We start from the raw sequence: 15,450 nt of genomic DNA, 5'->3' as shown, positions 1-15,450 counted from the left end.
TGAGTAATTAAACTAAAATTATAATTAAAAGAACTTGCATAGCCAGAAATTAATAAAGTTCAGATAATTTTTTTAGAAAAATTATTCTAATATTCATTTTGGTAAAAAAAAGAAAAAGAAAAAGAAAAAATGAGAATAGAAAAATAAAATTACTTATAACCTTTTGACATTAAAAAATAAAGAATGGAACCCATATTTGAACAGGAGTGAAAGCAGAAAAAGGGGTGGAAAACAGAGGCATGTGGGCCCGGCGGAACAATAATATCCAAAGCTTCTTCCAATAGTGGATGACCACGTGTCAATGTTAATCTACGAACGGCCACACTAAAGAGACCGAACCTCATATTCTGGGTGCTCACGCCTTTCGCGTTTTGGATTTTATGGCTTGGAGAAGTTTATCTTACGTCACCTACTGTTACCCGTGCAAAGTCACAGATACCCTTTGCTGACGATGTGAACGTTTTTTTATTGGTCTGTCGTCTTTCTTCGGTTGGCAGTTAGCTTGGAAGACTATTATCCGTACTTTATTTTATTTATTCAAAAAATCAATAATGTTAAGGAAACACTTAGAAGGGAAAGAGAAAAAGTTAATATAGATATTATACTATTTATGGCAGAAAGAGATATAAATAAATTAGATTTGTTAGTAATGTGTTTAAAATAAATGAATTTTTTTCAATATTCGAGTGATATTGAATTTGATATCTTTAAATAATTTCTTACGTTCGAATTTTATGAATGAAAAAAATATAATTAAAAGAAAAAAATATTATTAAAGGTGATCGGTCAGATTTTCTTATAAAAGTTAATTATCAATAAAAATTAATAAATATTTTATATGAATAATATAATTTAAAAAATATTTATATGTATTATTTTTATTTATTTATTATTTATTTATTGTGGGAGGAGGAATTCAATCAAGATAATACTAACAATTAAAAAATTAATTTCGGAGGTTGAAAATCTTGATGTTATCGAATTGTGATGGGGATATTGGTGTTTTCTAGAAGATCTTTGCCGTCTGTAAATGTTCTTATTTTTTTCAAAATTTTATTTGACGGTTTCGCAATTTCATAGTTTGTTAAAAAGATAAATATAACATATACATTTTGCTTGTGACGAAAGACACAAAGTTGTACTGGTCAAAAAAATAAAAATAAGAAAAGCTTAACTTTAATATATTTTAAAATGAATATATATTTGCAAAAAATATAATCACACGCACAGTTAGTGTGTAATCATATTTTTAAAATTAAACCAACAATTTAACCCACGACAACATAACATTGACAGTTAAGTCTAACTTGGAAGAAATTAATTTTTCATATAACATGACAAATCAAAGTTTAATTTTTTTGTTAAGACAATTGTATGCATTTAATATTCAAATATATATAAGTATAATAAAATAAAATAGAAAAGGACAACAATGAAAAAAGTTAATTTTTCTTTTATATACCTAGTTTAATCATGTTTTGTGTCATCAATTTTTATTCAATTTTAATTGATTTACCGAATTATTTACTCACACATTTCTTGAATTGACCAAACTAGCAATCTAACTAGTTTTTAGTCCAACTTTTTCATTGGCAATGTTTAGTCCAATTGATTGGACTGATACATTCGATCTAAATTTCAAAACTATGATAAGTACAAATGGTTTAAGTAAAAACATATATAAGAATATCTTTGAAAATTCTTTTAGTCCTACATTTAAATTTTAGCTCTTGAAAATAAAGGTTTTCGATTTGTAGTTATAAATTTAAAAAGGCAACAAACATATATGAGAAGTAAAAGAATGGATACAATACACATGAAATTTATTTTGGTTCACTCACAACATTGGGTTTTTTTTTTACGACCTGCAAGAGGTTTTATTTTGGTTCACTCACAATAATTTTATGTCATTCTTTACGACCTGTAGAATTTTTTTACTAATAAAACACCAACTGCAAGAGGTATTATTTTTCTTTAAGTTTCCGTAGGTTTTTAGAATATTATATCCTAGCCTCTTGATAATTATTATGTATGCTTAGTTTTTGTGTTGAATTTGTACAATAATTATCTTAATTTTTCTCATTTATTGTTTAGTTTGTTTTTAATAAGTTAGAATTTACTGTCTTTTACATTTTTTTGCTTATTGAAGTTAATTTTAGTAAATTCATTAGTTTTAGTTATGTTTTTTTAGAGTTTTGATTTATCAACAAGGAAGAAATCATTTTTGGGTTGATGAAGAAGCATGCTTAGCGTGCCAAACCAAGTTTAGTGTGTAACACCTCAAATTTTAAACTAAAAATATTGCTTGAAAATGCTTTAATTTATTTTAAAAATACACATCACTTTTTTTTACCACTACTTATAAATAATAAAAACATCTTCATATTCCATTTTTTAAACAAAATGCAATAATAAGGAAATGCTAAATAGTTGTACCGAATTAAAATAAATACAAATGTAAAGTAATTCAATTTCCATACATAAATAAAATAAAATTTGTAGTGTCACAAAGAAATATACAAATAGAACCCATAATAGTGTGATAATAAATAAAATATATTTGTCATCCTTGCTACAACAAAATACATGACTATGAAGAAAATATCTCTCAAAATATATCAAAACAGTAAAGAAACTAGGACTAGAGCAGACCACTTATGACACTAGAAGACAAAACTAACTAAGATGTGTCCTCGGAAGAATTGCCACTTTCCTCCTCAGACGTCGGTTCCAACTATCTCAGTAGTGTCCGGTACTCTTCCATCTCCTCGGACGACATATCCGAAGGGTCACCTAGGTTCTTTGTAACCTGCATTGGGTGTACTTGATGCACGTTGTGTTCGTTGGGTGTACTCTTCCATTTGCCCTAGCAGACCACTTACCACTATTGTAACACCTCAATTTCTTTTTTTGAAATATAGCTTTGAAATTATTTAAATAATAAATATTGCAGAATACTCGTCATTAAATTTTAGTTTCCATTTCTAGTTGACAAAATATCTCAATATATTTTTTTCTTTTGAGAAAAGAAGGAGCACATATACATATATATTTATTGCGCTTGATTAAAACCTGTACATATAATTAAATGCTCGTGAATAAAAGGTATTGTCAAAATGCGTAAAAAAAAAACATTTGAAAAGTTGTTGCCATTTTTCTTTTGTCCTTACACAACGTTATCATAAAGTACAAATTATAAAAGAAATAACTTAGGCAAAAATTAAATGATGAAAAGAACTCGAAGGAATAATAAGCATTCATATTGAGTCTCAATGACCCTTAAGATTTAAACATAAGTGTACTGAAATCATTACAATTGTAACAAGAAATAAATATGCATCGTCCCCCTCAAAACATCACACAGTATCATTAAAGGGTTTTATATAACAAAATATTGCGACATTGAGTATAGAAATCTTTCCGCCCCAAATATATATATCAAAAAGGGAAAATCATCCTACACTTAGAGTAGTCACTACCCAAGACCCACAACTACCTACGACGAAGTAATACCTTCAGAAGGGTCGCTTTCGTCTCCCAAAGAATTGTATTCCTCTTTGGATGAAAGCATTTCTCCCTCAAGTATCTCTTTTACCGATAACATCCCAGTAGAAGGTGATCTCGGACGACATGAGATCCTCATCATCACTAAAATCTCCCATATCCTTGTGAACTTCAACTATTTTGTCCTGGTAGAAGGTAGATCTAGTAGGCCTTCTGTTGACATTGTGCCTGAAGAACTATTGCACGAATCACAACGTGTTGTTCGGTCGTGTAAGTCCAAAGTAAGTGTAGTAGGAAATAATATGGGCAATATCACGCTAAGAGGTACGCTCGAACAGGTAGTGATATGAAGCATTTTCCTTTATGGTGATCAGTGATACATGAGGCTCATCTAACAACATAACGTGGCATCGAATGTATCCAAAATATGTGTGGAGGCGTGCCTCTTCCTTCACCGTGTAGCTACTAATCCATTTAAGCATCCTCTGCTAATGCTCCATGACCTCCCCCTGAAATTGGTTGTTACAAGGGTGAGTCTTCCACTCCTTGAACACTACAAACAACAAATAATAGTAAAATAAAATTAAAACATACAATCTGCATAACCACTACGTGTGGTTATCTAAACAAACAACACTCTTGCATCCTAAGCGCATAACTATCACACTTAATTCACCATTATCACTGCCATCAATCCTCCTAGGTCTTGATGGTCTTACAAAATCATGTGGATGACAGTCGGGAGTGATCGCTACATACAGAAACATCATATACTGACCCCTCATCTCCCAACTCAAAAAAGCATAGTCTTAAAGCCCATCGGGAGTTGCAAAGTGAGGTTTGTGAGTTAACCACACTAAATGACTGCACCAAATGTAGGGTAGTCACAACTCGCTAATTCCACTAGGTTCTTCGAACCTCTCAGCCCACTACACTCAGTGTATCTTTGTCCATCATCCACTTCCTTAACACAACTTCACCTTCTCATAGAAGGAAATATAACCACTAGTTATTTTACTCTTTGTCCAGTCCTCTTAAATCTTGCCACCATACGCACGTCAATGAATGTGTACAAACAATCAAATAAGAAAGATAGACGAGGCTTAAGCCTACATACTACTCTCAGGAAATAAATTGTGATCCCTTAAGCGGAAGAAACCACTTGCCACACAAACAAACGAACAACATAATAATTGTAATTATAGTTTTCTAATCAATCATAACAAACAGTTTGTCGATGGTTGAACACCCTCAGATCCAAATCACAATACGTACAAATAAAAATGACAATGTGCAAACATATATATATATACACACACATATACTAGAAATAAATTCGCATGCCACAAATATAATTGTTGGAGTTCACATGCTACTAGTCTTATCATTCAATAATCATAATAGAATACAGGCACACATTTAAGTAATTTTATCAATAAAGAATTATCACAATTTCAGAACATGCATCAGTCATCAGATTTTGCATTTATTTGAGCAATATAATAGTAAATAAATCAGAAGTTCATAAAATTATCCCTCAATACTTTATATGGAGACACAGATTCTAAAGTTAAATTACCTACTGTCTAAAATCACTTTGTCGCTTGATTTTCACAGTTTTGCTCCTAACTTATTTTTAGCGCTCTCAGTGCTCCGGGAGTTAGATTTTTGCAAATCTTATATGCTACTGTATATTTTCAAACCTAACAAAATTATTTTTAAGGTAAAAAAATTAATAAGAATAGTCCATACTATTGTAACTCTCACTCCAAATTTGTGACAAATTTTTTATTTTACTAAAGGTCCTTAAACTCGTTTTATTTGTAACTTTTGCTAGAAAACTCCAATTGTAGGGAAATTAGGCTAACTCTATGTTTTAACATGCAAAGAACTCATTTTTGGCATAAAAAAATCAAGGAAAACAACTCAACACACATATTTAGGACATGACAATAAGTTCAAAAATTTCAAAACAACAACATATTGAAGGAAGTTCAACAACAAGCATATGGTTCAAGAGTTGGAGAGAGTCCCCTTAACTCCTAATGAACTCACGAACTCTTGAAGAAGAATGAAGAATATTCAGGTTTTTCCATAGTTTCTCTTCATGAGTAAAACAAAATGACAATTCCAAGTTATTAGAGAAACTATAACAAGAGACTGGAGAGAAATCAAGTCTATCATGAAGAATGAAGTTCATTTATCTAAGCTTGATGGTTAAAAAGCTCAAGAACACTAAGCACAACTGAACTCAATTCCCTCTTGAATTCATGCAAAATGAAGGGATAAAGGCTCCAAAAGATTTTTCTCTCACTAAGACCAATAAGTTATGGTATAGGTTTCAATTGGCAAGGCATTGTGACACTTTGAATGACCCCCTTTCACTTTTTTTACCAAAAGTAGTAAATCTTATCTTAATCGCCTAGGTTATTGTGTCAATCTCCCTAGGAATATGTGTACCCAGAGTGATCCTCGCATAGAATTAAATTATACTATCGCTCAATGCACAATGCAATTTCGGTACAAATGAAATTTTAACCAAACAGTTTCCAAATTTGTGCTAACTAAATAAATTATTTACACTATAAATAAATAAAACTAACTCTAAACTTATATAATTAATATCATGCAGATAATAAATTAAATCACATAGTCATATAATTAAATTACACAGTACAAAATTTCCACTGTCTAGTCTTTAACAGTAAAATTTTTTACATGTGTAGAAAAATAAACGGAGAAGGAAAATTTAAGGTGTTGCATAGCGCACATGAGGCAGCTTGGAAGGCCACGTGGTAAGCATCTGAAGCTTGTTGGGAGGAAATATGAAGTTTGGTGTGCACCTAGCTAATTGTTTCCACTGCCACTAATTATCTTGCACCCAAAGTGTTTGTGCTTTTGTCCCTTTGAACGTTGTATTATTCTATGTCTTATTTTAAACTTAGATTTTAAATCTCTATGTATGTTTTAAAAATCACTTAACTTCTTTTATTCAATTGCTTAGAACTTGGTTCACACGAACTACTTAGCATAAGCAAAGCCCCTATGAATATGACACTTGATCTTACCGTTTATCACTACTTGCATAATTTGGTTCACTTGCCATTAGTTAACACCTCTTCAGGTTTCTTCTAAACTCAATATCATTATATCTGTAGGTTTGCACTAAGTATTCACACACTTGCAATTACGCTTTAAGTATTCTCACCATTTCAAGTTTGCACAAAGTATTGTCTCCTTTCATATTCTTACCTTTGTAGGTTACACAACTCAATATTCCTAACCTCTATAGAATTTTCAACTAGTATTCTAACCTTTGTAGGTTTCATTCAACCTAGGTATTCTTTCGTAAGTCTCTCTAGGTTGAACCCAACCACAACATTATTACAAACTCACACAATAGACTTTGTTGTGCATACAATACACTTCAAAAGCATCAATCATTTAACTGTATTTTTGAGTTCCCCTCTCATAAGTTTTGTTTTGATAAACCTAATGATTTTCCTTTAGATGCGCACTTCAGTGAGTTTACCCATAATTAAAAGACTTATACACACTTTTTAAGATAGACATAAGGTTGACCATAGTTTTAAAATCCGCCTTCCAAGGTTTGGGCGCAACACCTTAGAGTTTTCAACGTACAAGTTTACCATCGAGACAACATGGTTGTTTAGTTAATACATAGCATAAATAATATAAATGCATATTTTAAAAAACTATGCTACTTATATTGGTTCATTTGATTCAATTATTAACCCATGGGTTTGACTAGTGACCACCAACCCAATGCCTCGACTGAGTCAGTGATGGATCCAGTTTTTAAAACTATGGTTTTGATTAAGGAAGACTCAAATCAAAATTTAGGAATTCACTATCTAGAAACTCAAGCTAATCGTTTATGACTACAAGAAAATATTTCAAACACAGTCAAATGTCGCATGAGTTGTCCCTTTCACACTATTGTATGTTGATTGGCTTTATTATAATATTTTGTTGCTTCTGAATCTTTCTCTATTATAATATTTGTTTCCTTTTTCTTTCCAAATACAACTATCACTATTAAAATTTGAAATTGCAACAATTGGTGCTTGTTGTTCCTTAGTGGTCCATTTTATGACAACTTCTTAATCTAGTCTAGAGTGTTGCTATTAAATATTAATTTTTGCAAGATCCTTCTTGAAGTAACTTTTGGAGGTTGTACTGGTTAAGTAACAATCTTCTATGCTTCTATTTTTATCAAAACTCGATGACCCATACAACTTTGTGCTTCTAAACACTTATTGGTATGATTTTGAGCTTAGTATTTTTTATGTAGGTTCATCTCAACAATGCATACATTTGCATCTCGTTCTTTGTTCAGTCTTGCATCTTCTAGTCATCTTTCTTGTCATGTGTAGGTTCTAGTCATTTATCTTGCTTATCATCATGCACAAATCTGAACTTGATGCACTTTGATCTTTTGAAACATCGTCTATCTTGTATGCTTCTAGTTAGCATTCCTTTTGGTAATCCTACTTCTGATGACTTCATCCTATTTTTGGAGGGATGACATACTTCAAGTTGATGTTTCTCACATTTTCTCATGCTTCTTGATCAAGTCTCGTCTTTAAATCATAATCTCAAAACAAACCATTAGTAGCTTAAGTCTAAAAGACTTAGAATTTACTACTTGATAATTTATTGTCATTAAAACATTACATCAAAAGGATATATGCTTAAAAAAAAAGTAGTATAAAATATAGATAGTTGTTCTTCCATATGCCCAACATATATTTTTGGTGATGATCAATTTATGGTGACAAAGTAGGCCCATAAATATGAGAAGAGAAGAGTAACAAAGTGTCTTGATTACACATGATGTGAAGTCTTTGTCTTTGTATTTGTGCTCATGAAAACTAAAAGTTGATGAGTTTTCTCCAAACTTGGATACAATTTAGAATAAAATTAAGATCAATCTTGAAGATTTGCCCAAGCTTGAAGTTTTAGAAAATGAACCTTTATCTAAGATGGTAACAGATACAGGTGCAATTAATGATGATGTGAATAGACAAACGAAAGTATAGTTGACTCTTTTGAACCTTATAATAAGGTGCTTCTTGAATTATCTTTTCATGTTTTGGTAAAAGACAACAGTTGTGCAGTTGACAAAGACAAGTCAATACAATATGTTAAATTTCTAACATTTTCAATTGGTATACTAATAATGTTGTGTTGATATTCTATCACATTAAGCAGTTACTAAATTGCATAAAAATACCCCAGTTTCATTATGTTTTTCTTAGTTCATATGTTGTAATATTTCGAGATCTATGAATCATCTGGTGAAAGTTCAATCCTCCATGAATCATCTGTTCTTATACTTGAATCTTCTTGTTGTAAAGATTCCGATCAACATAGTCTTGTCTTAGTCCTGTAACCTTCTTTTATAGAAGATATGTCATCTTATTATAATTTTTTTGAAAGTATGAATATTGATATACAAGATTAGTAAAATAGGCATTTATTTTGATTATTGACATTGACATTGCAAAGTAATCAAAATAAATACATATTTTTGTTATCTTGTATATCACATTAAATCATTGTTTGAATTTCATCTTTATCCAATTTGAATATCAGAATAGTAAATATAAGGATAATTCAATGGGTTAAGTTTGAAAACATTCAGAATGAGATGACAGATCATCTGTAAAAAGAAGGTTTTAGGACTGAAACATGATTGGGTTGATTAGTCTTAACAGATTGGCAAATGTACCAATTTTATCACAAGTAGTAAAGATTAAAATGGAAGTTCAAGTGTCGAATCCACATGGACTTTGGTTGTACTTAAGTGATGCAAACCCAATTATTAAGAAATGAGAAGAAGTAGAAGAAGAAAAGATAAAGAATTGGAAGTATGAAATTTAGAGTAAGCCAAAGAAAAAGATGACAGGAAAAATAAAGAACAATTTAATGCAAAAAGATGAAATCAGAGTGCGGTGATGTTGGGGCTTAACATGCCAAAACTACTTATAATGCAATGTAGTATGTTTTCTTTAATTTATGAAATTCCTGTTTTCACCCGCATCTACTGAATTATCCTACCTTTGGTTTCCCGCACAAAGGGCCTAGTTTATTTATCCTTTTTCCCCCAAATTTCTTTGCATAGATAAAATAACAAACCGTATTAAGATAAGAGATGTAAAAATTCTTGGGCAAAATAAAAATCAATCTATTTCTAGCAATGAATTTATTCAGATACCATTCCCCAATTCTTTAGAAAATAACCATTTTTCAATGCATTACCCCCTAAACATTATATGGATGATCAGGCCATAATAACAGATAAGCACATAGAAGAATAATGGAAACAAAATAACATTAATTAGATAATAGACAGATAATTACATTACAAGCGTTTGGCCTCCAAGCTTCCAACAATAGGGTTTAGCCTCTCATAGTCATAAGAGGCTTTATACTTCAAGAGCTAGAGATGGAAGAAATGACTGAATGACTAATATCAAGAAAATGGGTAATGACTAAGGAAAAAGAGTTTCCCCTAAGGGAGAGGCTCAAACTTTGGATTTCTTCACTGGAGAACTCTGAGACTCGGTGTGGCTTTTCCTTCGACTTCCTACTTCTTTTATATGTCTGATGTAGCTTACTTTTCACGTTAACTTTCTCATGCAAAGCCTGACCTGCGCACTGAGCAAGACAACGCGCTAAGCGAGAGTTGCAAGCTGAGCCTGGATCGCGCATTGAGTGAGCTATCTAATTCTTCCAACTCTTCTTTAATGCTTTTTCTTCCACATTTTTTTTTATCAATTTTCCTCTAAAACACTTCAATTCTTCTTCTTTTGACTTCTACGAATAAAAAATTGCACAGATGTTAATTTCTTCGTTATTTCATGAAAAATGTGGCGTCCCTAAATTAATGACTGGTTTAATAGTAATAATTTAATTAACAAAAACCATGGTAAATTTTTTTTCTTCTTTTTCTTTTTCATTTCTTTCTCTTTCCACCATAACTAGGTTTAGAAGGAAAATCCTCACTATAGAGTCCTGAATGGCCAGTTCACAACTCTATTCGGAGTCATTTCTTTCTTACCGCTCATAATCTCTAAACTATTTTGTTGTTTTAAAAGGAAAATGTACCAGCCATTACTTTAGGTCGTCACGTGAAAATAAAAGAATAAAATACGGTCGATAACTCTTTTACAAATAAAGTTGCTAATGCTTTCTTTTCAAATAACAAGATTGATCATAAATACATTCATCATTTAAAAGTTGTCCAAAATATGGGAGTTTCACAAAATACACAGTGTCATCCAGAGCAAAGGTGTCCATAGTGGTGGCTTCAGCCACAGGTATACAATCATCAAATTCCTATACATCAGGTCTACCCATACAAAAACAAAAGAGTAAACCTAACAGTCAGTCCTAGATACACCCACCCTAAAAAAGTATACAAAACTAATCCAAAGAGCTGTCCACTGGGATAAAGAGCCTCCGCTGATCGCCATCTCCCCCAGGCCACTATCCTCCGTAGAGTCTGCCTTAGATGCCGACATGACTTCCTCGGGAGAATCCACCTCAAGAAGTGGATCCTCATCACCCTCTAGAAAGTCAAGAGCATCCGCGGCAGGCTCAGGAGGTAGCTCCTTGGGATCCTCCTCAGGGTCTTCCTCGGATGACGTCACCTCGATCACTTGGACGGGCTCCACTAGACGATATGGTGTAGGCGTGGGTAGTATCCACTCCACAGTGCGCTGAAGCGTCCGTGCAAGTTCATCTGGATGCACCAAAGAAGTAGCCGTGAATCGAATCGTGCCCCGAAATCAGCACCTCGTGTTGCCTTCGAGGGTCTCCCAAGCTCCCTCTAAGCACTCCATCTCCACTCGATCATGGATTAGCCGTGCCGCCATCACGATCTACAAGAAGGAAAAAAAAGGGGTAGACTCTTTCACAAGAATCTAACTATGCCGCCACACAATTTGTCTCATAACCACTACATGCAAGTAAAAGGGGTATTTTAAGGCTTTTCATCTCTGGTAATCGATTACACAGCCTTGGTAATCGATTACCAGAGGCTAAACTCGAATTACACAGCCTCAGGACATGAAATCTGCAAAAATGCACTGTGTAATCGATTACACATACCTGGTAATCGATTACCAGTGACCCATTCCTCTGTGTAATCGATTACACAGTCTGGTAATCGATTACCAGAGGCCTCCACAGTGTTCCAGTTCCCTTTTGAAGCCTGGTAATCGATTACCAAAAGCTCCCCTAGCTTCCTGACCTCGTTTTCAAGCCTGGTAATCGATTACATACCCTGGTAATCGATTACCAGAGACCATCTTTGCCTCCTGTCTTCATTTTTAAGCCTTGTAATCGATTACCCACCCTTGGTAATCGATTACCAGAGGCCACAACCCATATATCACACAAAATTCACAGCTGGCCAGCCACCACAAGCCTCCTTGCTTTGTGGTCTTTGTTCCTTTTATCTGTTGACTGCCAGGAGCTCGCCTGTTTAGGTACATCACAGGTTCTCACTGACCGACTATGCCCGGGTTGGGTCGGGATTGGTCAAGCTTGGTTTTGGGCAATAGCACCCCACCTGACGTCCCCAAGGTCTCCTGACCCCCGTGACATATCTTCAGGTACCACTCTGTGGTCAACGAGTAAAAGCAGGAAATTTCACCCTTCTACACTTCCTCATCTCAAGCTTATAGGATTATGGGGTACCCATCACATGTGGTACTAGGTGGCGGTCGGGCGATGGTGCACAACAAGTTTTCCACATCCACAAAGCGCGCATAAACCCACCATCCCATATTGCCCACCTCCAACTGAGCTCACGTACTCCCACGTAGCCCATATCCTCATTTTTCTCAACACCGGGTCCCCATCAATCCTCCCAAGCTTCCACAACATCCAAGTAAAATAACATTCAAACAGCACCAACTACCACAGCCAAGAAAACAGGTCAAAGGCAGAAAACTCTGCCCAAAACACCAACCAAAATCACAACTTTTCTCACTTAAAGACCCCAATAACAATTACTTCGATCCAATTCGTTAACCGTTGGATCGACTCCAAAATTTTACTGGAAGTCTATAGTACATAAGCCTACATCTTGACTGTTGGGATCTACTAGCAAACATCCAGAACTCATTCTACACTACTCTTTCCACAGCCAACCACACACAAGCATTTTTCTGCACAAAGCCAAAATCCTGCTGCACCTATTTTGACAGCAAAATTCTGCATAAGTGCAAATTTCGAAAATCACACTTCCCCTCATCCAATCTTGCCCAAATCAAATCCTACAAGTCCCAAATCATGTATTAATCATGTCTAAACCAAAGCCAAGCTTCAAACCACAGCAACACAAAATCTAGGTGTCCCAAAACCCCTCAATTTAATGGATTTTCTAGGCTTGAGAAGTGATATTTAGAATGAGGTAAATTTGAAGCAAACTCTCACCTCACACCAGTCCATAACATCAATCTAAACTTGCTCAAACTGGATTTACACCTAAAATTCCACCGAATCAAAATTTGACTCCTCAACACCCAATTTTGCCCTAGAAATGGCTCTTGGTTCACTTTGGTCATTTGTTTTTCTCCCTAGCACAGTCCAAGCTTTCTCATAAGTCCTAAATGACATTTCAAGCTAGGATTAACTCACTTTAACCTCCATTTACCACAGAATCCAGATTTAACCTTCCAACTCTCAAAGCCTCACTCTTTTCCACTCATAACATCACATTCTCACTTTCTAACCCTAGGTTAACTCTACCCTTCACCTTTATCAGTTTTCCATAAGCAATTTCAGCATATAAACATCACAAACATCATCACAAAAACCCTAAAACAGAATGGGTATGTCTAACTCATCCAAACATAGCAAGTTCAACAAGATTTCAACAAGAGTCTTCACAAATAACTATCATGAAGCAGAAAACTAACAAAACTACCCCTCATATCTCTCAAAACCCCATACCCACGAAAATCAAAGGAGAAAGAAGTCTACCCAAACCTGAAATTACGAAGTCCCACTCGTAGACACGTACTTCACGACTTCGGAAATGTCCTCCTTTTGCGATTTGGAGCGGAAACGGGCACCAAAGGTTGAAGCTTTGTGTGGAGCTTCAATGGTGGAGGAAGAAGAGAGAAAAGCTACGTGAAAGAGGGAGAGAAAGGCTTCTGAATTTTTTTGGGGCTGAGTGAGGAGAGAGAACATAGCTTTTTGGTTTTAAATAAAAGGGTTTTCTCTTTTTCTATTATTTTATTATAAACTATGCCACATGTCTCCATTTGAGTGGAGCAAAAAGGGCCCACTTTCTCTTTTGATTGTGACTCATACTCAACCATAAACAGTGAGAAAAACCCGACCTTTGAAACGCTAAAATCCTGCCTCGGTTTGCATGCCGCTTCTCTGGTTCCAGTTCCTTGCGTTTCTCTGCGTCCGTCGGGACCAGTTTTCGAAAACAAGCAATATATATATCAAAACGCTCAGAATAAAACCCCGAGCGTGGTTCAGAGGTTGGTTTCGTTAAATTTTAAGTCACACGCAAAACGATGATTTTTAGACTAATTACTTAAGAATTAACCCATAACCTCCCAGTTATGGATTTCTCTTCCTTAATTAGCCTAACCCACGCATCTTGCCCCCATTATTCTTACTTCTACCAAGAACATATAGGCATATACACTGAATAATACTTATATATATATAATCATTCAAAATACATCATTTCCCAAAAATTTCGGGTAGAAATTTCTAGGATGTTACAAAAAACAATAATAAAGTAAAGAAATTATTATTATTATTATTAGCCAAAAATAACTATCAATTTAGCTCAAATTTCATAGTTATCAATTAGTATCTTTATATCAAGAAGGATCAAGTATAGAAATATGTGATTCATGAAGGATTGAGCTTCCACCAAATGACCAAGCTAATAGATCCTAATACAACATATAAAGTAAGAAAAAGCATAATGAAACTAGGCAATTTAGTAATTTTTCTTAATGTGATATATGATGAACACAACATTATCCGTATACTAATTGAGCATGTAAGAAACTTAACTTGTTGTGTCAATCTGTCTTTGTGAATTACACTAATGTTCCCTTTTATCAAAGCATGAAAAGATAATTCAAGAAGTACCTTATTAGAAAGTCAAAAGAACCAACCATGCTTCCATTCCATTTATCACATCCACATCATCATTACTAGCTGCATATGTATCTCTTACACTCTCCGATAAAGATTCATTGGCTAAAACCTCAAGCTTGGGTGAATTTTCAAGATTGATCTTCATTTTATTTTGAATTAAGCGTAAGTCAGGTGAAAAGTCATCAACTTCTAGCTTTTATGAATGTAAAGACAAAGATTCCTTGTGACCAAATCTTGTGCTCTTGTTTTTCACACCATGTCTATGATCAAGAATCTTTCTTGTTTTTCTCCTTTCACATTTATGGACTTCCTTTCGCACCATAAAATCATCACGAAAAATAGATGTTGGACATATGTGGAAACAACAACCACCTATATTTTCTACCACTATTTTCCTTAGTTGATTGGTATTGTCCATGACTAGGTCTCCTATTTGAATATAAATAATATTGTATCAAACCAAAGCACCAAAATGTATATATTAAAAGAATTTAATATATAATAAAGTAGTCATGTTTAAGCAGCCTTCATTATAAGGGAAAAAGTGTCTGCTCAAGGGCATTTGATTGCATTCCTAGTTTTGAATAACACATGATCTAGAATCCAAATGGAAGGAGGAAAACACAATTTTATCAAATAAGGCCACGCCATGAATGATTGTAGGATCGACTAGTTAAAATTCTATCTCTCTCAGACAAAATCATATCATATTTATAAGACTTTACGAAGAAAAATATTTTATTTTGGTTTAGTTAAAGGTTAAGCACCACACTCCAA

Source organism: Glycine max, chromosome 14 (assembly GCF_000004515.6).
Source record: "Glycine max cultivar Williams 82 chromosome 14, Glycine_max_v4.0, whole genome shotgun sequence".
NCBI lineage: Eukaryota > Viridiplantae > Streptophyta > Magnoliopsida > Fabales > Fabaceae > Glycine > Glycine max.
The sequence above is the reverse complement of the archived record's forward strand: the minus strand, read 5'-3'. Positions refer to the sequence as shown.